The sequence below is a fragment of the Lonchura striata genome, chromosome 1 (assembly GCF_046129695.1).
Source record: "Lonchura striata isolate bLonStr1 chromosome 1, bLonStr1.mat, whole genome shotgun sequence".
NCBI classification, from domain to species: domain Eukaryota; kingdom Metazoa; phylum Chordata; class Aves; order Passeriformes; family Estrildidae; genus Lonchura; species Lonchura striata.
This window is the reverse complement of record NC_134603.1, coordinates 141,964,689-141,989,002: the sequence shown is the minus strand read 5'-3', so window position 1 is coordinate 141,989,002 and position 24,314 is coordinate 141,964,689. Positions and strand designations below refer to the sequence as shown.

The 24,314-nt window shown below is 41.5% G+C and overlaps 1 protein-coding gene across 2 annotated transcripts in view; it reads right to left on the bottom strand.

Annotated features, from left to right (window-relative positions):
• The window catches only part of SVIL (supervillin), a 133,021-nt gene extending 110,931 nt beyond the window's left edge, over positions 1–22,090 (bottom strand). The window contains exon 1 of one of the 2 annotated variants that reach the window (XM_077788770.1): positions 21,987–22,090. The gene's annotated coding sequence lies outside the window, so the exon portion shown is untranslated. The remainder of the gene's footprint in view (positions 1–21,986) is intronic. The other variant, XM_077788773.1, reaches the window with a different exon arrangement.
• Positions 22,091–24,314: the final 2,224 nt, after the last annotated feature.

Here is a 24,314-nt window from a genome sequence, read left to right as displayed (position 1 = left end):
AGGGCTCCTGCTTTAAGCCTCTCAGCCATACTTTGTTTGCAATACAAGGAAGCCAACTCAGCCACCTACTTACCTCACATGCAGCCCAAACATCAATCAAACAAGAAACTACACTGAGCAACCTCTTTGCTTTATTAGAAATCCCTTTAGAGTTTAGCCTTATGCTCAACTCTAATTTCTATCCAGAAAACAGTTTACCACCAGCTAGGAAAACACAATACCACTCTCCCAGCTCCAAGGAAGGAAGAGCTGAGGCACAGAGCACACCAGACCCCTGAATTAGGGACTGGAGAACTGTGTGACCAAGCTCCAACAGCTTCACAACAGATCCTTCCCATTGTATTTGACAGAATATGTCCTTCCAACTATTTTTTTCTCTAAATTCTTGTGTTTAATTCAATGCATGTGGTGAGGGGAATGACTTTTAGAACAGTGATGTGCAGCAGTACACAGATGTTCCACATTTGTCATGTCACATGAACTTTGTGGCTAACACCCAACCTTCAAAAGTCAAAAAGCCTCCTACATAAAAATCCATATGATATATTTGTTCCTAGAAGAGCACCAGACAATATATTAGATTCTTGAGATAGGTTTCTCCAGTATTATCCTTTTTAAAAAAACAGAACAAAAAAACCCACCTGCAACAAGCTTTGATTCCAAGAAGTTTAAAAAACCCCAAACAACAAAAAAACATAACCAGACATAGAAGTTAAGTGGTGGGTTGACAAGATTTGTCACAGCTAGAAGAAAGCCCTTCAAATTGAATTAACTGTAGTGCATTGTGTAAAGAAAATGCACATATGTTATATACAATCATATCCAGAACATTTTTTGGCTAGCCCTTTTTCTAAAGAAACTTTAAAAAGACAGAAGTGACAAAGACAGATTTATAACCAGCACAGACCTCCAAAATCTTCACTCAAAAAACTTTCTTAGTTTCTTTCCTCTCAAATGAATTCAAACAGAAAAAGATAGCATAGAAATTGATGCCAGAATACATGACTTAAGCCCTCATACCCTTACTTTCAGCACTGCTTTCATAGTGTACATGGTTCAAAATGCTGTGCATCCAGGAATTTGTGTGCCCAGGATTGGTGAAATGCTCCATTCTAAAGTCTAAATAAAGTATTAGGCCACTGATAAAGTATCAGCTGCAGATTGTGTGAGTTATCAAGCACCTGTGATTGATAATTTTTTATAATTTTTTGACTGATATTTTTTCCAAATTGGCGGTATAATACCATGCAATGATTTGTTTCAGGCACTAACTCCTGAGCTATCTTTACTAAAGGGCAGTAGTTCTTATATAGAAATGTGGTGTAGTTGACAGATCACTACCTGTACAAAAATCACATTTCTAAGGGAAAGTTAGCTCGAGTTAATTATTAATTCCTTCTGGAATGCACCCAGCTTACACCTGAAAATCTACAGCTATGACCAGTTCAGTATGTTTGGATTTTGGCATACACTAGAAAGCATCTATTAATAGGAAGCACACACTAGAAAGCAGCTACTAATTCATACATCAGTGTTTGCAAACAAACAATAAATTCAAGTAGAATAAACCTAAAGCCACTTCCTGCCAGTTACTGCCTCTGGCAGACCTGTGGTCAGCACCCTGTGTGACACAGGACAGGTTTCAGTTTCCTGCTGACAGAAGCTTGCGCCACCTTGGCGAAGTCACCGGGGCTGGATGTGGCTCCATGGCAATCTCAGCCACTGCTGCCTGCCAGACTCCCACTCCTCTCCCTTCCCTGCTCCTCAGCGTTTGACCCTGCACTGACTCATTTCAGACCAGCAACCATAAAAAGAATTCAATTGCTCTGGTAGGTACTGAACACAGATGAGTCAGGGCAGGGTCAGGAGGGCAGAGCGGGGCAAAGGGGAGGCTGGTACATGTGGGTGAGGACCCAGCCAGCCCCCAGAACCCAGCTCCCAGCTCATCATTCAAGATAAAGGAGCTCTTCAATTTCACAGGGATCTGGTGAGCATAAATAACAAAAGGTTAAAAAAGCACCAAGATTCATATTAACTCACTGGAGCAATTTTTTAGATTATTTGTCTAAGGAAGGGAATTTTTTTCTACATAACACCCATTTTGGTGTAAGTCCTTGGCTTCCATCACTCAAGTTTCTAAGCTCTGTAGGGACTTTGAGTCAGAGATTTAGTGAAGTAAAACAAAGCTTACAGAGGAATCCAGAGGCTCCAGGATAGCTCTGTTTTGCAGGAAGCTCCAGTACAAGGGATGTAAAGGGAAAAGGCACAGAAAGGGCCTTCCCATACAAGATGACCATTTGCTGCTGTTTCTTTGTGTGACTCCTTCTGTATCTGGGTCTGCAGCCTTACACAGATTTATCTGAACAAGTACAAATTCCTGTATCATAAGTATGCATAGTGCTTTATCTCACCTGGACAACACCTAGCACAAACAAAAAAACAAACAAAATATAAGAGACTCTTGAGGATGCTCTCTAGATAAGGTGTCCCCAAAAGATGGAACTCGTTTCTCCTCTCTCAACAAATGGAGGAGACACAATCCATTCTTAAAGCACCCCAAAAGGAAGCCACAGCTCCCTATGATCTCCAGAGTGCTGGCTGTATCTCTGTGGCTGTTTGGGGCTGGCTGTCTCAAAGAGCAGGCAGGACAAGCCATTGGGATGAAATCCATCAACTCCATGGCTGAACATCTCAGCTATCTCTCTCCTCCAACACCCATGTTCGGAGGAGCATATTTTTCTGGTGAAACTGTTGTACTCTTCCTGGTGTTTCTGATGGCACAGCTGTCTTAGGAGAAGAATTACATGAGATAAATGGGATCAGAACAGAAATGTGTTAATAGTACCAAAGTAGAACAAAAAAGGTCACAGCAATGCTCACATTATTACCACAATTAGATACAGTAGAGAGAAAGTATTTAACAATATATATTATCTAGCAGAACAACTAGCAAAAAGCTCACAGAACATTTAAAGACTATTTTGAATAGATTACTAAAGTGACCTGTTGGAAACATGGTTAAAGAAATCCAGCATATATCTAACAATAAGTTTATTTCTTAAGGCATACTTTGTACAACTATGGCATGTATCACCTCACATATACTTTAAACAATTAAGTATTAACATTTACCCCTCTGCAAAACCTTAAGTAGCCTCTGGAGTCTTTAGTCTCCTTGTTTATTTTATGAAATCACATCACAAATAATCCAGCCTTATTCATGAGCAAAGCTCTGGAATTTTTCTCACTTAATAGTCTACATAATTATGGTAGAGATTATCTTGGCCTGGAGGTTTGCATAGTTCCTTGCTAACTGTCTCTGCTGTTAAAAAGTTTACATTGCTTAACAGTTTATTTATGGACTTAGGTTCTTTTGGTTTAAGATAACTGTCTCAAATTATACCCAAAGCCTTGGATCAGAGCAATTCTGTGGTGCACTTCACTGTAGCCAAGAGCAGTCTCGTTAGTCAGTAATGCAGCTGTGAATACTGTATGTAGAATACAATAGTTGGAATTCACTGGAAGCAATGACATTACCATTCAATTTGCCAGTTTTGCATAAACCTGTTCAGAATATACCTATGCTGTTTCCAGGGTAGTGAATAAAACAGTGGGGAGAAAAAGCAAGCATGATATGCAGATCTTGTAAAGGAAAGTTATATATGTTTATTACAACACAAGAAGAACTTATGGTAAGATTCTATATTTTCAGAGTGAAATAGTCTGTGCTGACAAATTCAGTTTTGAAAACAGAACCATAAGTACCATAAGTCAGAACACCAGGAAGGCTGGAAGAGCCACAGCTTGATTTGCATATTTAGTTGTTAGCAGCAAGAAACCTCCAGCAGAACAAGTGGCAGAAGAACATCTTTGCCTCATGTAACTCCTGGGAAAGCTGATTCTCACAGCACATTTACTGTGATCCCCACCTGGAGCCTTATCACTGCTGGCAAGCTCAGCCAGCACTGCTCTCCCCCACCACACGGCTGGGAAGGCATCCCAGCAAGCACAGCCCTCCCTGCTCCACAGGCTGGGGGAACTGCAGAGCAGGGACAGCAGCACATCCTGCCCTGCACAGGGCTGTCCTCTTGCTTTTCCCCAGCCCCATGGAAATTCCTGACCTGCCTGTCCAGGGCAGGTGTTCAGTCTGCCAGTCAGCCAGCAGCAGGCAAGTGCTTTCTCTGAAACATACACAATACATTATATTTCTTTTTTTTTAAATGGGTTTTAGGTAGCCATGTTTCACTTTGAATGAAGAGTGAGGTGATTTTCAAGGCTAGCAATGAGCCACTGAAAAGCTAAACACAGTGTAAAAAGGCAATGCCTTCTAAGCCACATAAGTCGCTTTGCTAATGCAAAAATTAACTATTTGCATCACTGCTGAAATGTATTTAAGTTAAAATGAATTTCCCTACTTAGAAGTGAAAAAAGAGAAGGAGAAAAAAAAAAAAACCCTTAAAAACCTCACAGCACAATACAAGCAGATTAAAATTTCAGGGTTTACAGCACATCTAGGAATCAACTCTTGTCTTCAGTATCTTCCTTGCAGTTTAGAGAGTACGTGCTGTAAAACACCCACTTGTCAGCCAAGTGGGCTGTGTTTGTTATCTCAGTGACTTCTCAGCTGCACTTGCACAGCTCTGCTCAGCCAGGCCTTGGTTAGAAACTGGGGCTGGGCTGTTTGCACCCCTGAGACAGAACCTCTGACAGGGGCCAGTGTGCAAGGAGCAGCACGGGAATCTCTCTGACAGAGTGCCCCAGGACAGAAACAGTGGCCAGAAACACAGACTATAGTTAGAGCTTCAGTCATGAGTTCAGAGGGCAAATTACATTGCTTGAGTCCTCACAGGCACACTCATTCCTTAATCTGCAGCTTGAATTCCTTCTACATATCAATTAGATATACCGGAATAAAAGCCAAGCACTAGCTGCATGAACTCGCCGATCTCACAAATACAGTTTTTAAAAAGTGCTGCAATTCCTACATGTTCTAGACAGTGCCAGAGTGGATATTCCAGTGATAAACAGTCCAGGTTTTACCCAGATCCCTGTGTACACCTGACTGTACATTCAAATAGCTTCAGCAAGATTGACTAAGATACACCTGGTATAGAAAAGGTTCCTTATATACCTGGAAATCATTCAAGTCACAGTCATCCATCCTAACACAGGCAAACGTCTAATGAGACTTGCAGTCAGTTGCCTCCTCAACTGTTTACATGAGCAAGAACAATTACAATTTTCAAAATTTTCCCATAAAACCCCTAGAATTGGAGCACAACTGTAATTAAATAAATGCCAATTTTAGCCAAAATGAAATATGACCTTAGATTTAAAGATTCATTATTTAATAGCTCCTTAACAACTAAAATGTGACATCAGAGATGGTTCCATTACAATGCCTCTCTTAGCTCCTTTAGCAGGGGCATTAATTATGCAGGACACCTTCTCAAAGGACTGCAAAACCAAATTATAATGTTCTTGTTGAGTAGCAACACTCATGGAAGTAGTATTTTATTAGCATGTAAACCAATGTCTCCTGCCAACCTAATAGTACTATGGAAGAGATTTCCACACATGCTTATTAGATTGTTTTCCAAGTCCTCAAAATGATTTTTTGAAACATTTCTTCAGACTCAGAGACATTTGCATGTTCTGACTTCATAACAATAGCAGCTTTTTCCTTTAGAACACACATTCCATTATGCAGATTACAGTTCTTAACCACCTCTTAAAAAAACCCCATATATTCAATAATTCATTATCACAAGGTAAATTTTATTTGATTTTCTTAAATAACCTCACTTCTCTGACTCATTTTCCTGCCATGTAATCTCCAAATTGTAATTTAAGTCTATGGCATTTTCAGTACATAAGTTTCAGGGTTAATACCAAGCACTAAGGTCTAGAGAGTCACTCCTTCAAGCCAGTCTGTTCTATTTCTCCAAAACAAATCAATTTCACATCCATTTTTATACTCTGTCTTCCTGAAATAGATGAGAAATACTGAAAATCAGATGCATCAATTAATTTTTAGACTGTTTACAAACACGATCTGGAGCACATTTTAACTCCAAAGCCATTAGTAGCATGAAGTATTCATTTCTTTAAAGATGCTGAACTTTTACAGGCCAAGAAGTGGAGTGATCACAAGTGTTTTCTACAGGACCACAGAGGAACAGAGCTGCTGCATTCAAAGACATAGAGAAAAGCTGACAGCAGTGTCAGCTCTGAAACTCCAGTTCATCACAAAAACCATTTCCAGTTTTGAACTTGCCAGTACTTACCCAGAGACAGGTGTCCATTTCTGCAGTTCAAGAATTAAGGGGGGAAAAAAAAATCTTTTTAAAAGACAGTTCTACATATAATAATCGTACAGTTTTGAACATCTAGTACTTCAGATTAGTCTGCTCTCAAAAATAAACGAGTCTGCTTTTAAAACTCTTAAAATGAATTTTGTTGGAGTTTATTTTAACCTCAATTTGTCTTTACTTACAGAGACAAAATTTGTTGAGACAATGTCATTCACTTAACTCATGCCCTTCCAAACTCATACTACTTCCCCACTCTGGCAAAATGATTGAGTGGTAAAAAAAAAAAAAAAAAAAAAAAAAAAAAAAAAAAAAAAACCACAAAAACAAAAAAAAAACCAACAAAAAAAAAAAACCAAAACATATTAAAATGTGAATGCCCCTCTTTTTTTGGCCAGAAAAGAAAGATACTGCCAATATGGTGAAAGGAGAAGATTTGGTGAGGTCAGGCAAAGGTTGAAGTGCTAAATGAGAATGTAAGCTGTGCAGACTCATAAAAAAAGTAGTCACTTAAAATATACCTGCCTTCCAGCAGCTCTTTCCCTAAAGTTAGTAAGAGGTCACATAATTAGGAATCCTGTTTTCCTCTTCTTTTTTTCCACAGGCATCTCTCCTGGCCAGGTTATTATGTATCATCCTAAAATGCACAAACACATCACCAACTCCAACAGAGAACAAGTTACCTCAGTTATTGGGACCACTTGGATCAACTGGATGTGGCTGGTGTCTGGCAATGAAGTCTCTGGATTGAGTTCAGGAGGAACCCCCACCAAAGAAACTTCCCAAATACCCAGGAATCGATTAATGATAGAAAGAAAACAATAAAATCAAAATAGAAACAGCTGAATTTCCTACCAAAGGCTACAGTCACTGCTAACCACAATCTCTAGAAAGATTCAGAAATGGAAGGAACATCAAACGTTTGGTTTCCCCAGACAAGTCAGAAAGACATGACTAATCATGCACGATCCTTAACCAGTAGGTCCTGCACAAGTCCATCCAGATCATCTCTTTACAGTGTATTCATGACATCCCCCATGTTTAGATTTATCTCCTGTACCTAAGCATCTTGTGACAAATTGACTGAAAACAACTCCCTTATTAATAGAACTATTTTCATTAAAAATAAGTTCCAGAAGAATTCCTAAAGTTTTAAAAAAAGATATTTATCAAACAAAATAACATAATGAGGGACATGCTGGATTCATGTAGCCCATTGCACTTCTGTTCATCTATGTGAATTTTTAGAAATGCTCTGTTAGTGACCACACTGGAAAACAGAGGAACTGTTACAGAACTACAATGGTCTTCTGATCTGCAACACCTCAAAGCATCTCAATCCTTGACAACAACTGAGAATTCTTCACTGAACAATTATGGAACAAGACAGAAGACTTGCCTATACATGGGAGAGAGCTGTAGTTCCAAGGTCTTGCAAATGGATAGTACCAAACAAGAAAGAAACAGAAACAAAGCAAAAGCAGTAGATAAGATGAAGCAAGACTCTGAAAACACCTGAAACATAACTGTGAATCTTGTTAAGCAGGTGCACTCTCAAATATATTCTTGTTCTAAACAACAACATGGAATGCAGAAGATATTAAAAGGATTAAAAAAACCCAAACCAAAAACAAAACATAAAACACAATACTCAGATTGCCATGAACAGCCAAATAAAATCAGATCTTGTGCTCAAAGATCGAAGTGAGTATATTAATTAAATAAAATGAATAAAATCAATGGTGTAATTAACCCTGGAGAAAATATAAAGTCATATTTTTGAGCATAATCTGAACACTCCCAACCAAGTTCCAGAAGCACATTTCAGGATAAAGCTCCACCATGTCACATAAATCAAATTACACATGTTGGTACTGTGAGACATCAAAAATAGCCCTTAAAAAAAAGAGTGCTTCAAGCAGTGCTCAGCTAACAAACCCAGCAGCTCAGCTGAGCAGTGAGAACACCTTTGTTAACAATTAATACAGTGAAATCTCTGAACAACATGGACTTTGCTATGGAGATACATTAACTTTGAATCTAAATCTCAGATCCAAATTATGCAGTATTTTGGATGATAAAATCACCAGACAACAATGTAAAAACAAAAATAAAAAAAAATCTAAAGAGAATCTTTTCAGGACATTCCTCAAAAGAAAACCTGTGAAAAGGTTCATTTATAGTGAAGTTCATTTATATGTGAAGTTCATTTATATGTGAAGTTCAAAGTAGTCAAGCAATTGCACTCTGTTCATTGCCAGATGGCTCTGATATTTTTTATTTCATCTACCTGCAATGCAGAACAGCCTCTCAAATCTGGAGTTTAACAGTCACAAGTCTTCCTTTCAGACACTGGATGTACATCTACTGCCAGAATGACGTGAGAAATCAAAATATTTTCGTTTGGTTGTTTGTTGTTATTTTTTCTTTACTTCAAATACTTCAATTCAATACTCTATAATGAGGAAAAGGCTTCTTATCATGTAAAAGAAGAGAGGGCCTTCTTTTGTTTTGGTCAAAAATGCATATATGAATTAGCCTGGAGAATATACTGACAGTACAGCACAACCTCCTCTAAAATGCTGCAGCAATTCAACACTTGTGGCAAGCAATGGAGCCAGCTCAGGTGTCCTTTCTCAAGGAAGCCCAGCAATAATCTAGAGATCTTGTTCTGGGAGATGCTGTCTTCAGTCACAAGACTCTTGTACTGTGAGGAAGGTGTGCAGAGCCTGGCAGTTTTCCAGGCTGCACCTGGGATGCCATGCAGGCAGCAGGCAGAAGCAATAGCTCTGAGAAACTCAGCTGGCACTTCCTAGGAAGCCAAGGCACCTGGAACTGACCATCCATGAAGCTGTTCTGTTAAATGTGATTGCTTTGTTTCAAGCCAGTGTTTATAAATGACCAGCTTCTTGCACCCTATATTAAAGTGGTTTTGAGACTTTAAAAAAATCCTGGAGTTTATGCAAGTTGTCATAACTATTTTGTGGCCAAATATGCATTAGTGGCACTATTGAGCAGTTGCAGAAAAGGCTAGGAATCAGATCATGCTGGGAATGTTTCCAACCAGACACTTGTTTTCTGCTAACTCAAATAAGAAACTTATCTTCCTTGTGCCAAAGTAAATTCCCAGTTGCAAAACTAGGTGAAAAAGCAGGCCTTCACTGGTGATCACAAGCCAAAGCCATCAGGTTCAATAGCATGTATTACTATCTAGTAAACCTGTAAGCATTCAGCCCGAGTTTAGCAAAGCTTCCCAAAACCTCCTATGTTGTTTGCATTGACCCATGTATAGTTATTTCAAATCTCCTTAATATTTATTCCACACTCTTTAGTTTTCTCCACCAGTACAAAGAGACATGCTGTCACTATAACCATTCTAATTCCAAAATGCTGCAACTCAGCCTAATTTTAAAAGATGATGGATGGTCTCACAGCATTTTTACAATCTGACAAACACCATCTACAATCTTTGCTTAGTAAGAGTCATACACAGTTACAACCCAACACAGCCAAGCAACTGCAATCATTGCAGGCCTTTCCCAGCTGCAATTTTCCCTGGGAAGTGTAAAGCTTCCTTTAAACAAACAACATGTAAAAACAGTGTGGTATAGGAGCTACAAACACAAAGGGAAAAAATACAATTCCAACATTTTAAGCTTTAAATAAACACTATCTCAGGGTTCCATTTGAAAGTTTTTAGTTTGTCAAATCAGAACTGAGAGATGCCATCAGAAAACTCATATTCATCTAGGGATCCATGCTAGGCCAACTGAACTGTGCAGAGAACATCTTTTGTCCAGTCTGACACTGTCCCCATTGCACCAGCTCCCACATACCTTGGAAGTCTGACACCTTCCTTTGTTCACTAACAGCAGACACTGATCTACTGATCCAGCAACCAAAACCTGAGATAAAGCAGCTTACAAAGCTGAAGGAGTGGACTAGAACCATCCCAGAATAATCAGCACATGCATACAGCTGGGAACAGGAAGGAAAGAGGGAAATAGGAGGAGAGCTGTTAGAGTAATAAAATTTCATCCCAAAAAATAACATTATTGCAAGCTACAGACATAAAGGGGTTGCTCTGAAAACTGTGATACAGGTTTTAAAGCTCATTAAAACTGCCTTTACAACAAATTTTTCAGAGCAGGGTTTCAGTGGGAGAAGAGGAATCATTTATCTCGATTTAAAGTCTGCCATTCTAGAGAAGAGTTCTGAGGCTCCACAGAGTTTCCTCATTATCCTGTGCACAGAATACTTGATAATACCGTAATAATATTGTACAAAGTATTTACAATAAAAGCCTGCAAACTGAACAGCTGCTGGGACATAAACCAGAGTTGAGAGAGCAGCTAACACTGAGGATACTGGAAGGGAAAAGTCCCAAATCCCAAGGAAGTCAAGGTGCAAGCCATGACTTCCAGAAGCAAGGGAGGAAAGCGAGGGTAGGACACCAGGAGGATGCTGCTAGGGCTGGGTCCCAGAAGCCTCAGTGTGTGCAGCATGAGGCTCTGTTAACACTGTTTGTGAGAAACATGCATTTACTTTGTGCACATCCTTCCAGTACAGAAAGGTACACCTGACCAGAAAGAAAAGTTAATTTGTCCTAGTTTAGCAAATTATTGAAACTCTGCCAAAGCATTGTCCAGATTACACAAGACAGAGCTACTTGCAAGTTGCTGCTTTCAGAAATTACAGACTTCCAACGAGTTGTTTAACTTCTATGTTATTTTTAGGTTGTAGAAAGAGCAAGGGCTACATAGGTAGAGCATAAAGGCAAGAATTGTTCAGGCCTGGGGAAATCAGACTCTAGACACATCATGACAGATGTCCTGCTTTAAATAGCAGCAGTAATGTTCCAGTACTTGAGAACCCAGCTAACACTCCAAAATAGTAGAAACTATAAAACATTGATGAAGATATGATAAAGCTGTTTCAAACAAGTAGCCTGCACTGAAAAAAAAAAAAAAAAAAAACAGAAAAAAAGACACTTTTAGCACTGCTAGCTTATGTGATTTCCTACATCCCCACCCATTGTCCTTTCTTCTGTCATTAAAAAAAAATAAAAAGAATGTGCAGTGTAATTTGAGTGCTACTTTTGATAGTGTGTTTGAAAAGAACAAAAACTAAGTAAAACTTAGTTAAGAAAGGGTTTTACTTCATGTGCAGTTTGATCATAGCTTGCATACCAAATCCAGAATAGGGATTTGAAAAAAAAAAAAAAAAAAGAGAAGACTGAAAAAGACTAGCATAAAGAAAAAGAGGGATGTTCAGTGAAGTTATAGAAGTAATTTTTCCAGTCACCTGAAACCGAAGCACCCAGCCTGTAGCACACATCACATACTAGAGGTGTACAAGTCACACTGACATAGCACAGAGGTGTTCCAAGGAGTGCACACAAGCACAGGGTGTGTGTGTGCATGTGTCTGTGTGTGTGTGTGCATCTGTATGTGTGTATGTCTCTGCGTGTGTCTGTTTGTGTCTGTGTGTGTGTGTCTCTGTCTGTGCACTGAGTGATGCTGCTGCTCTGGGAGCTGCCCCACCACCAAAGTGGGGCAATTTGAAGTGCACCAGTTTCAGAAACCCTAACAAAGCAACTCATCAAACATATTGCTGTATTTAATACAGGGATCATGTTCACTTGCTGCAACTGTCAGACTTGAGGGGGTAAAAATAATTGAGCAATAAAGATGGTCTCAGGCTTGTTGGCATTTGAGAAGTATCCAAGTCCCAGCAGCATGCACGGGGACTACAAGTGACTGGAAACATTTGAGCAAGTGATCTTCTGTTTATCAAAAGAGAAGCATTTCTTGGAGCAGCTCTCCAGGGGACATACAAAAAAAAAAAAAAAAAAAGACAAAAAACCCCAACAAAAACTAGAACATTCTGAACATTTAATACACAAAACTAATGACTGTTTTACAAGAGTTAGAAGTTTTCCGCAGTAAGAATTTGTGGTTTCCTGTGCAAGGAAGAATGCCAATTCATACCAACGTGTTCATGGAAAAAGTTTTTTCAGGGCTTCCTCAAGAAACAAACCTCTGTAACACCAAGATTACTTGCTTTGTTTCAAAGGTGATTGGCATGATTTTAAGTTCTCATATTGGTCTTTGCATAAGAAACATTTAATGAAGTAACATTTGTTTTATTGGAAGGGTAGTGTCTTCATTTGTATGTTATTCTAGGAATCTCATAAGTCATCATAATTTTTGAAGGCAATAAGGAAGGTGCCTCATTTCTTTATTGCACTTGGAAAGATCTTTCAGCTGAAGTTCAACACAAAACCAATTCCCAGCTTCCTTACTTCACACACAAATATAGGCCTTTTGGGTTTTGCTTTTGATGTCAGCAGCTCCTTGCTGGCAAACACCTCCTGGGAATCCAGAAAAAGCATGTTTGACCACATATTGCTTTAAAGATTTCTTTTAAAGGCTACTAGGTCCTCTAACAGGAGGTCAGATGAAACAAAATCACTGGTAACTTCTTTTTCACAGCTCTCTCTTACTGTAAGGCAGGTTAGGTTCCCAAACCAGGCCATGGAAATTTATATCTTACCTGGAATGTTTAATCTGCCTTTTCCCTGCCCACACAAATCCCTTCAAATTATCTGTGGCTGGACTATTCCAGTTGGGTACACCACACAGTGCACTTCAGACATGAAGTTTATTACAGAAGTATAAGCTGGGCATTCCCCTCTTAAACCACAAATTTTAAGAACCTGAAATGCATCCCTAGCAGCAGTTAGCCATGCTATAGTTTGCTTTTATTAATGTAAGCCCTAGAAAATTGTTTAGCCAGGTTCAGTGCCTCTTAAATTCAAAGTTAATTTTACTCAACACAATTTATTTTCAAGCTAAAAGAATTAAAATTGCATTCCATACCAGGAATCCATATAAACAACTGGGTTCCCATACACCAGGCTTTTGCTGGCAGTAGGAAGCCACAATTACTTTGTTGCCAACCCACAAAAACAGTACAAAAATAGGTATTTGCATGCAAGTTGTCGAGTCATGCATGCAACAAATATTATGGAGACAAGACAAACAAGTGTATTTCAGGAAAAACAAATCCTTTGCCTGTCAACAGTCGGCACTCTGCAGTACAACAGGAAGGAAGAGGACGGGCCCAGGGGGAGCATCCAGAAGAGGTTTGGTGCAATCCCATGGTCAGGGTGTTTATAAGCTCTGCAGAGTCTTTACTCTCTGAGCTTTGCAAGGGTCAAGTGTTGTACAAACTCCTTTGAAGTAATATTTGTCACAGCATATACTTCAAACCACAAACGACAGAAGACTCTGACTAAAGTAGTTTAAGCCTAAATGCAACAGCATGTTCCAAACAGGAATACCTCAGCTACGTTTTGTGGAGTAAGGTGGGAGAAGCAGCAGTCCTGGTGCTGTTCAGCAGTTTACAGCTAAATGCTGATTACAGATGAGAGCACAGCCTCACAAACAAGGCAAAGCATCCAGAACTCAAGTAGCTGTAACAGGCAATCCTAACAACAGAGCCTAACTAAGCCAGATCCTTATTATTTAAGTAAACATACTGTTTTCTTTTTGTAATTTTGTTCATTATTGCAACTTTTGCCTAAGCAACCTTCTTTCAAAGCCTTGAATCTTTGTCTCTATCTTGTCGTGATAGAGACAATTTGTGCAGTCTCTGGGGAGCTGTGCACATGGCTGATAAGCTACACATGGGGCAGAGACTTAAGCCACACAACCTGTGAGACAACAGGTACCCAAACTCATCAGTGTGCAGGACAACCCACACTAAGAGCTGCAATGATCACTCTGGAGAGAAATAACTTTAAGTGCCAAAGTTAAAGATCATAACTCTCATAAGCTTGCAGCTTAGTGAAGAAGCTCTGCCACTGCTCTATTTCTGTCTTTTTAAACTGACACATACTATAATTTTTAGTCCCAGAAAGCAGTGGAAGAATCAGTGGAGTGAGGCAGGCACAACACCACTTACCACTGAGCAAAGGAAATCATTAACAGCAACAAAAGGAAACAAAGGTGGAAGGGATCAGCTCAAGCTACATTTTCAGAACAGCATTTTTTCTACTGCTAGAAATGCTTCTCTCCTGTGCAATCAACAAGGTTTCCTCCTTCATTAAGCCTTAGAGTTTTCAGCTTTCCTGGAGTTAGAAGGTATTACATAGACAGACATGTCTTTAAATTGGCTAGGAAGCCAATTTAAGTTTAGAGGAAACTTTAAAATAAATATTTTCCCCTGTAGAGGATGGAGCAAATTTAAGCCAAGTAAAAAACACTGGCAGAACCTTTTATTTGAAAGAAAGAAAGAAAAACACCTAACAAAAAGCTTTCTCAAATGCTTTATTTTTATGCCTTCCCAAAACATTCACCAACTTCATTAAAAACAGTCTCAGGAGGTGGGTGAGACGGTAATCCCTTCTTTTTCCCCCTCTATTATTTTAAACATATTTAGCCAATTTAAGGCCATTTAAAATCTTTTCACTTCACTTCTCACCACATTCTTAAAGAAATATTTATTTTTCCTAAAGCCTTCAATAATTGAACACTAATCACTAATCAGACACTGTCTTCCTCCTCTGTTCAACTGAGGACAAACCAACACTTCCTTACTTTCTTACTTCTCAAAATCCACTTCTCCCAGTCTCCTCTATGTCTATTCCCTAAACTCATTCCAAAGGGGTTTATGAATTAACCAGCAGCACTTCAAAAAATTAAAATGTTAAGATGCTCTCCCTAACTTTCTCTGGAACAGAAGCTCCCTCTCCATTCCCTACCCTTGTCTCCATGCCCTCAGTGTCAGCTGTCTTCCTCTATTTTTAAAGCATGGTCAATCTGCTGTTCTGAAAGAGAAACCTTGTTATCTGTTTTCCAAAGAACTGTTCATACATGTAATTATTAAATTCAGAACACACATTCATTTCTGCATTTTCTGTGTTAGCTAGGCATTTTAATCTAATATCTATCACTCTGCTCAGTGAGCATAACTAGTATGATCACTTTAAACTATAAACCTGTATTTCTGCTATGACTTCAGACAAATAATGATTTAGTGCTCCAACACCGACTTTGAAAAATTAACTTTCCAGAAGACAAGTGCAAGCATCTAGTCAAACAGTGTTCCAACTTCTTTTAAGACACTTGCATTAAAATGGAAAAGTTCAAACTCTGAGCTATTTGGAGATATGAAAAACAGATCCTGAAACATGCCAGCTTAAATCAAGAGACTTTTTTTAGGGTTTTGCTTTTGTCTTTACAGGTCAAGGCTCTATTATGAAGCCAGAGTCATCCTAGCATAATTTAGGTAGTGTTGATGTTTAACGTGAACATGAAAGCTACAACCAGCAAGGATAGAGGTGAAAGGATGGGGAAAAGAAGAGGTAGAAAAAAAGAAATGTATTTACAATCACCTGGAAATTTCCTCTCTGAATAATAGGGCATTCAGGCCAGTTACAATGGGTAACTTGGACCCCGGGGCAGAGGCAGTCTTTTCTGCTATCAGGAGCAAGAATACACAAGTCGCTCCCTTCCAGTCTCCTTCACCATGCAACAAATAGCAAAACCATGAAAGAAAATTTACATTTTTCAAATACAAACTGCATTAAAAATTATTTCAGGTGAATACCTGATGTTTCCCCTTGTATGGGAGTAAGGAAACTAATCAATGGCACCAGCTCAAGCCTCTAAAAACTTAACTTTATCACTATCTTTAGCAGTCTCTAGCAGCAGCCAAGGATACACTCCTCCTCACCCCAAGTTTCAAATTGACAGGTTAAGTGGTTAGAGTAGTAACTTTAGTCATGAACAGAATTATCTCCTTTTTCCAAACGAGCTAGAATTTACTCTGACTTTCAACTTCTGTATCTCCAGGCAGATAGCTATGGATTCAAAGCTGCAGTAAGGAGTTCAGTCACACAAAACATCTTCCAGACATTTCTTACCACTTTCATGGAAGGGAGAGCAGGCTGGAAAAGGCAGGTCTCAGCCTGTGGCTCCTCACCTGGACTGAGCACTCACTGCAGATACAAGATCCTGCAGGGCCCCTGCTCCTTCCTTGACACCCAGTCTGAGCAGTGCTGCCACTGAAACAAAAGTTCCCAGATCAGTAAACAAAGGGTTGGCTGACAAGAGAGCACAGGATGCCTTGTCAAACTGAACATTGTTCAGAGAAGTGGTTAAACAAATGAGCTGTTGACATGGCTTTAAGGCACACCATTTTGTAACCCAGTAATTTTGGATTAGTTACCGCTACAATCTGTGGCTGTATACGTGAACACAATTGTATTTCGTGTTTGTTTCAAATCTACAAAACAAGGGTTTTTATGCAATCTGTTCAACTAATGACAAAGAAAACTTCTAACAACTTCGATGTGGTACCAACAGCCTGCTTTTGTTTTAAATCCATTCGAAGCAGGAGAGGGGCTCACAGCATCTAACATTTAACAAGTCAATTTTATCTCCACTAATACTTAACACCAGAGAAACAAATGCAGCTACAGTTGCCTGTATTAAGCAGCTGGCAAGCTCAGAGATGGAAAAGTTGCAGAACAGCTGGGGAATGCGAGACCCTTTTGAACAGGCTGCTATATGATCCAAAATAATGGTACATGTTTACACACAACACAATGGCAGCAACAGCCAAATGCAGGTCTAGCGAATGGACTACAGCTGCTCCTTCCCTCAGACAAGCCCAGCAAACAGATAAAAAGGAGTTCATATTCACAAAATATGGCTTTCATCTTAAAAGACAGCAGTCTGAGCTTCAAAATAGACAGCTGACCCTCCAACTGGACCAAACTGTACAAGATTCTGTATTAGAAGTTACCCTCTAAAACAAATCTGGGTTAGGGTCACAGAGCTTTCCAAGCTGCTGCTACTTTACCACCAACAGTTTCCAGCAATGTGTTACTCAGACTAACAGGTTGCCATCTAACTTATAAAAAAACTCCTCTCATGACAGTATTTTCCAGGTAGAGTTAGGAAGTCAGCCATTTACAAACTCGTTTTAACATCAATTACACAGGACGTAGCTTTCCACTTCAGATGAGGACAATGCATATGCTAGCAAAGAGGGTGTGAATAAACACAGGCTTTACATCTTCTTGTATGTTTTTTTACACTGGTGTTGCACATCGGTGTAAAAGTAAGTTGGCACCTGAAGACAGCACATCCCACTGCTCACCTAGACAGAGGGGTGGCCTTTATTTCGTGCCTACTTATGCAATAACTGATAGCATGTTGCAAGGAGCACTCGCTTGTTTCACAACTGCCATATGAAGATGACAGAATTTTGTACATTACCTCGTACAAAAATTGCATCACCCGATTTCAAGTGATCTTCCCAGTTTTCAAGTCTCAGAAGCACAGTATCAGCGGTACCATCTGATTGCTCAAGACAACCCACAATCAAATAGTGCTAAGGAACTGGCTTAATTAATAGAATTAATTAATATAATTAATTTATGTCATAACCAGATCAGTTCTAACTATTCCAGGCACCAAAACAGAGTTAGTAATGGAATGTTTCGACTCATTGCATCCTGATTAAAACTAGTGCAAGTCAAAAGAAATATTTTTTGACTGAGAGAAGAAGACAGCATTGAAAGATCTCCATTTCTGCTTCTTCTGCACATAGCCATTGAAGTTACAACCCCAGTTAAGAGCTACTCAGAATAGGATGGTTAAAACTGGACAAAGACAGCTGTGATCATAGCAATAACAGATGCAGACACAATTTTTAACTTCCTTTGCTTTTACAAAGAAAAACGCCACTAACAGCCATCACAGAAAGCAGGATTTTGAAATATGGGTTGTAAGACTACCTCACAACTAATGGGACCCTATTAATGGCAAATGTATCTCTCAGCACACTTAAGCAACAAAATGCCACATCTGTACACTTCAATTTCAGATTAAAAAATCTTTCTAGTGAAATTAATTTGTGAATTAAGCCACATTTGTAAGGAAATTCCCCATATTAATAAAAAAGGAAAATAAGTTGATCCTTGAATCATATTCACAGAAAAGCTGCTTCCTGTACCAAAACAGTACTATGCCAGGTACCCCTCCTGCAGTCAAAGAAGTGATGGGAACACTACCTTAAAATCCTACCATCTGTAAAGGTAAGAGCACAGATTTGCATTTCCTGCTGCACTGACAGTGCACGGATACAAGTGCTGCTGTGCTGTGACACTGGGAGTGATGGTTTGTATCCCCAGGGGACCTCAGTGAGCTCCAGAGCCCCATTTGCTCCAGGGGCTTTTTCTCCAGGGTTTGGAATCTCTTCTGCAACCGAGACACAGCCAGTTTTGAGCAAATCCCACTACTCTAGTGTCTCTAGAATCTTGTTCTCAAAATAAAAACTTAAGAATGGAAGCTTAAAACGTTGCAGGATGTGATGTGTCATCACATCAGCAAAGCTGGGCATGGTTCAGTAAACAGATGATGTTTAACTATTACAGGTAATGCACTGACAGTCAGCCCACCTGAGCAAGTGATATGGGACTGATCTAGACCATCCATAAGATCACTGAACCTCTCCCAAATTACTCTCTGTACTTATCTTAATGGATCTCTCTTTCAACCAAGCTCACAATAACCAAAAAAAAACCAAACCCAAATTTTAAAACCCACAAAAGAACCAAATAATGAGTTTCTTAACAGCTAGTTTCCACTGAACTAATTACTGCTTTAAAGGAGAAGATATTTATCTTAAAACTCCAATATTGTACTTAGCAGGTACAGACAAAATAAGTGTACTTAAAAATCATTATTTGATTTCACTCTCTTCCTTTGTAGCCAAATCATATACTGTAACTTATTTTCAATTAAAAGAATGAGAAATTTTGTGTGCATGAATGGGGGTGAGTTTCTGGATTTCTGAGAAGTTTTTTTTAACATGTATTTCACCCGTGGATATAAACTTGGGTATTTCACAAGACAATTAACTACCACTGGTATTTGCCAGAGAGGAACTAAGAAAACAAATACTCTAATAGCTTATTCCTGATTTTTTTTTACTATAACTGCCCACAGAGGTTGTTTTAGAAATTGTTGGGAGGTACATCTACACCAAAGTGTACTTGCCATAACAAAGATTTCCCTCCATGTAGATCCCCTGACAGCCATGTCCCAACAGGCTCCAGATTGTTCATACACATACCATGTATTGTTCAAAGCAGACTTGCTTTAAGCAAGATTAAATACCTGTTCAGTTTGAACTGTCCCAGTGCCAGGGTAAACTACACTAAACTAGTTCAGATGATTATCCTGCTGGGCACCAATGGCCTTTGAAACTCCCAGAACCCCAGAATCTGCTGCTTCTGGGAATTATGCCAGGAGCTGTGGGATAGCTCTCCACAGAGGACATTACAAATTAAATATTTTAGAAGTGTGCCTGTGTTTACATGGAGCAAGGCTGGAGTTCAGCATATGAGTCAGCATGGTTTGCATCCACTCAGAACTGAGCAGTGCAGTTGGGAACTATAAATTTTCCAGTGAAACAAAGGGTGTGAAATGATTCCCCCAGGGGAATACAGTCAGGCCGCACCTAGCAAGAGCTAACACTCACCTGAAGACAGGAATTTTGTTCAGAGCTTTATTCTGAAAAACCCCATGACTTTCCTCTGATGACTGCAGAAGTTTCTACACAGGATGGACACTCTGATCCTGCCTGTATCAGAGAGGTTTGTGATGATACCATGGCCAGATAAATTCACAGGCATGCACATCCAGGCTATTATACAACCCTTTAGGCATTACAATTAACTACTTCAAAGGGAAAACTGAAGCATATTTCCTATCAGGATAGCAAATCAAAATTTTAACTGCATCTCACTTAACACAGTTACATGCAACAAAGCCTCCACACAGATAAACAAAGCAGAACTGAAACCGAGCAAACTACTCTAAAGCATCTCACCATGCTGTTACCTACGGCCAGATGCATTTAAGGACCAGGCCAAAACCCTCTCATTGCAGCCTCAGGGGGCAGAGGAGAACAGGGTGACATCTCAAGCCCCTCAGTGTCCCACCAGGGAAGAATGTCTCTTGGCAAGAACAGCTGTCAAGCCTGTGTTTCAGGAGCAGGGCACATTACCACTATCCCTTCCCAGTCTCCAGAATAAGCTCTTCTATCTCACGAAGGCTCCAAAAGGACAACAAAGAAACCAGGACTGTTTCTCTGAAAACTCAGGCTGGACCTCTGCCACTACTGGTTACACAGAGCCAGAGGACAGCCCATCCTCACCTCGAACTGCACTTCCAGGTCTGAGGCAACACCTCAGTGTAGTAACACTGTTCACAGCCCTGTTGTCATAAACCTCATTAGCCACGTGCATCAGGCAAGAGTGGTTTCAGTTTTCCGGTGGCTGTTGTTTTCATTTTGAACAGATGAGATTAAGATATTACAGGCTGAGAACACTCTACAGTATGATACAGTCTGGCTTACTCTTCCAGAAACACATTTGCCCATTATATAAATAACCAGACTTGTTCAGAACATATTCCGTATCAGAGGGACTGCTTGCACTGCTAGAAGAAGGAGGTACCAACCAGGACAAGAGTAATGTTTTTCAGTGCATGAAATGCTATCTGAACTAGGATCAGTCTATGATGACACTTATAACCGTCAAAGACACAATATCAAAACTAAATGAGTAATGTTCACTTCCTATTTTCATTCCCAGGCTTCATGATGCTGCTCCCTGCCAAGTAATAAACTTGAGTACACTCAGTCTTCAAAAGACCACTTTATGTCCCTCTTAAAGAAGTCATAATCCATGATCGTGATCCATCAGGCTACAAGTGTTACTAGTAGAATGGATGCAAAGGTTAAGCAGTCAGCTCTGCAGCACTAGGTATCCATGCTTTACAAGCACTGCACTGATAACCATCGGCATACCCTACTCATTTTTCTCCTATTAATCACAATACCACATTGTTTCCCCCCCCTTTCTAAACGTCATATTGTTTTCTGGAGTTTGGACGAGTCGAGGCAAGCCAGAGCCCCACTGCTGAGCCATTCAAGGTGAGTACTCTCCAAACCAGCTCGGCGGCTCTGGGCCGAAGCGGTTCCGTGCGCCACTCAACAAGTGCCCTGTTGATTCTGTCCGCCTTTCCCGGTATCCTACCGAGCTGCAACCAGCCAGCATCATCAAGTCCCTCTTTCTTTACATCGCACGTGCGCGCTGCCGCCGCCGCCGCCGCCGATGCCTTTCCTTTTCCAGTTGAAAGAAGAGACAAAACTCCACCAAACACTTCTCAGCCCCGCTGCGATGCGGCCCCTGCGCCGCGCCCCCCGCTCGCTGCTCCCGCGGGCGCCGAGCCGTCCCCGCGGAGCCCCGCGCCGCCGGCGGCCCCGGCTGCAGCGCGGCCCCGGAGCAGGTGCTCCGCGGCGAGCGGAGAGTGCGGGGCGAGCTCCGCATCCTCTCGGGCTGCCGCGCCGGAGAGCCCCGAGCCGGAGTGACAGCGCGGCGCCGGCGGGGCAGCGGCTCGGGGAAGCTCCGCGGGCAGCTCCGCGACCGCGGGCGCTGCCCGGGAGCGCGGGGAGCCCGCGGCGCCTCCGCCGCGGCGGCAGCGGCCGTGCCCGGGGGCAGCGGCCGTGCCCGGGGGCAGCGGCCGTGCCCGGGGGCAGCGGCCGTGCCCGGGGTCCCATCCCGCGGGGAGCGCGGCCGCCGCCACTCACCTCGCACCCGGCGGCTCGGGGGCAGCCGCTGCCTCCGGCGGCCTCGCCGGTCAGTCAGTCAGTCCCTCAGCCCGCCCGTCCGTCCGCCCGTGCCTCCGGCCGGTCGGCGGGGCGGAGCGGGGCGGGGCGGGGGGAGCGGCGCGGCCGCGGGGGGCGGGGGGCGGCCGCCTCCTGCCGGCGGGGCCGGGCCGGGCCGGGCCGGGCGGGGCGGGGCCGGGCGGGGCGGGGCGGGGCGGCCGCGGGGGTCGGCGCGCCCCGGAGCGGCCCGGGAGAGGCGGGACCGTGCGGAGCTCCCGGCCCCGCGCCGCACGGACCGAGCCGGACCGAGCCGAGCCGAGCCGAGCCGAGCCGAGCCGAGCCGAGCCGAGCCGAGCCGAACGCGCTCTCGTTCCCGAGCGCCTCCCGCGGGCTCCGCTCCGCGCCTTAAAGGAGCCGCGCCCGGCGGGGCGGGGAGCGGCATTTTTGGGTCCCTTTCACTGAGCGTGGCCAATGAATGTTTAATTGTTCCCCCAGCCAGAGAGCTCCGGTGCAGCAAAGGGCTGGGAGGGCTCGGCGGCGTCACTCGCGCACGGCTATGGGAGCTCCTGCGCTAGCAGCGTTTGTGGAGAGTTTCCCTGCAGTGTACGTTCAGAGACACGCGACTGTTCTCTTTATTAACTTGCACGACCTTTCCAGGCCGTCCCAACCTAGTGGAAGATTTTGCTTCTGCTGGGCTGCAGCAGATCCTGGAAGACCTTGGGGAGAAGGCTCTCTAAAGGAGCAATTCCATAAATGTCCTGCTCCTTCCCTACTGCTGGGGCCACATGAGATAAAAGTGGGGAGGTCATAACCACATTTCATTTAGAGGGTGAAACTCTTTTCCCTCAGATGTATTTATTTGAAATCAAGGCATCATTAGGAAGGTGGAGGAAATAACATGTTACAGACTTCATCTTTGATGCAGTGGTGTTTGTCCACGCAGTTAAAGAGAAACATAGCATTGAAACTGACTAATGTTAATATGCAGTAGTTAGTACAACTAATGATATGGTAGTATTCAGTACTACTAATTAATATTCTATAACTAATTGAAACTGACTGATATTTTCCCAGAGGGCAGAATCTTTTTATCTTCGTTTCACTTCAGTCTTTTACTTTAATCAAATATTTTGTAAGTGAATTACATGGATAATTCAAGACCTGCTTGATCATGTCTTACAAAGCAACCTGGAACCTGACCAACAACACAGAGAGAATAATCAAAAATCTAAAAATCGTTTGAAGAATGTGTTAAACAGGACCACTTAGGTAGAGGATGCCCAGAACCAAACACGATAACATGCTTCTGTTCCATTCAGTTGCAGAGAAGAGCTCTCTTCTCTATATCTGTGTGAAGTTTCTGCAGAGAAGCAGGATAAAATCTTAAGGTGTGTAAACGTACTGAGATGAGGCAAACCTAAAAAGTTTCCAATCAACACTCAACAAGTATTTTACGAGGCACACTACAAAACCTCTCTGCAGCACCACAGCAGCTTTGTGCCATAGAAGAATTCAGAATGAATATTGAGGGCTTAGTTTGAAACATCACTGGGCTTTATAGCTTTGTGGCAGGGAGAATTTTCTTAATTGCAGGATAATGATGTGGTGTGGGCACATGCCTTTTGCCAAGTGGTTATGAATTACTTTGTGCAGATACATTAAACCCACATCAAATAGAAAGCATAGACATGTCCTTCCAGTCTGAAGGAGAGAAGGAAGAAAACTGCCATGGAAAGGAGGTCAAACATAAATCATAGCAAGGTTAAAAGCCATGGATTAAAAAACTGATCTTGAGAATACGTTTTATCCTGCTGCCTTTCAAGAAAATTTGTCCTGTTGTTCAACACCCCTATTTGAAACTATCAAAGGCTTATCTTTCCTTATGAAAAAAAGAGGCAGCACCATCTCACTAGAATTGTCAAGGTTTAGAGATGGAATTCTGATTCTGAAAAAAATGCCCTTTAACACAGGCCTGAGAGAATTGTCCGAGGGGATAAAACTGTAATTGGATTGCTAAATTTGCTTTTCTTGTAGATGGCATGAAATTGTTCTTATTTGTTTTCAAATATCAGAATGGTTTCTTGATGGAACTTTTGTAACTGAAAACCTGCAATCCATTTAACCAGAACTCTGTTTTCACCTGAGCTCAGAGCTGATTTGTGTGTCTGGATTTAGCTTTAGGCACAGTCCCTGCCATCTTCTGCCAGAGATTTTTCTCCTGCAAACTTAATCCATGATCCAGATACATGATTATTTCAAATTTACATTTCAAAAGGAGTAAAAGATTGATTTTCATTCCAAGGGAGAAGA